At 64.7% G+C, this 221-nt stretch overlaps 1 protein-coding gene across 1 annotated transcript in view; it reads right to left on the reverse strand.

The window, feature by feature from the left end:
* The window catches only part of SELP (selectin P (granule membrane protein 140kDa, antigen CD62)), a gene marked incomplete at both ends in the record, with an annotated part of 10,516 nt that overhangs the window by 6,148 nt on the left and 4,147 nt on the right, over positions 1 to 221 (reverse strand).

Here is a 221-nt window from a genome sequence, read left to right on the forward strand (position 1 = left end):
CCCCCCCAGCTTATATCTAACCTCATCTCCCGGGCCCTTGCCCCCCCCGGTTCAAGGCAGCCCAGCCCTGCCAGGATACACCCTTCCCCGGCCACGGGACAGCAGCCCCCCTTTGCTCTTCTCTGAGGACCCCCGAGATGCTGACCACCTTCCCAAGGTGGACTGGGGTGGGCTTGAGGAGATGCAGATGGTGCCACCGGGGTGACGGATGTGGCAAGACA

The sequence above is a fragment of the Phaethon lepturus genome, unplaced genomic scaffold (assembly GCF_000687285.1).
Source record: "Phaethon lepturus isolate BGI_N335 unplaced genomic scaffold, ASM68728v1 scaffold15857, whole genome shotgun sequence".
NCBI lineage: Eukaryota > Metazoa > Chordata > Aves > Phaethontiformes > Phaethontidae > Phaethon > Phaethon lepturus.